General features: G+C 27.9%; 1 protein-coding gene across 1 annotated transcript in view; it reads left to right on the top strand.

The window, feature by feature from the left end:
• The window catches only part of LOC106459445, a 19111-nt gene that overhangs the window by 17876 nt on the left and 442 nt on the right, over positions 1-793 (top strand). The window lies entirely within an intron of this gene.

Raw genomic sequence — 793 nt, forward strand, 5'->3', positions numbered from 1 at the left:
GAGAGAGAACAACAAATGTTTTTTGTCACTTCTCTCTCTTACCAGTATAACACTGCCTCTGCAAACTCTTATGACTTACCATTGTTGAGTATTGTATTTGTCTCCTTCCACTTTGCTATTTAAAGTTAGTTGTTTCATAAATTTTGTATACTGACTCCTTATTTTGATGATCTCCTTACAATTCAGAGATACATATGTACTAACCAAAATGATTTAAAAAACGAATTGTTATTAATTAAATATATAGCAGTCGAAAGAGGCTTTAACCCAGATAGAGCAATTAAGAAATTCACTAATACTATAATAATTGATCAAGTTAGTACTTTAAAACCTAGTTATGAAAAAATTAGAAAGGAAGGCTTAATCTTACCATACGTTCCAGGTTTAACTACTAGTTTATTTATAGTGTTCAAAAAACAACAGATATTCTACCCTATATTTAAACCGATAAATAATATGAATCAAATCTTAGGTACTACGAAAGACAAAATACATTTAACTGAAAAAACTGGAATATATAAAATAGAATGTGAATGTGGAAATATTTACATTGGTCGGACAAAACGTAATTTAAAATACCGTTTAAATGAGCATAAGAGATATGTAAAAAATAAAAAAACTGAAAATTCATCCATAGCAGAATATGTACAGGAAACACAACACACACTATTATGGGAAAAACTGTAATATTAGCTCAACCAAAAACTATAATAGGTAATAATATTCATGAATTGTTAGGAATAATAAAACATAAAAAAGATCATGTAGTATTAAATAGAGATGAAGGTATGGC

Source organism: Limulus polyphemus, unplaced genomic scaffold (assembly GCF_000517525.1).
Source record: "Limulus polyphemus unplaced genomic scaffold, Limulus_polyphemus-2.1.2 Scaffold610, whole genome shotgun sequence".
NCBI lineage: Eukaryota > Metazoa > Arthropoda > Merostomata > Xiphosura > Limulidae > Limulus > Limulus polyphemus.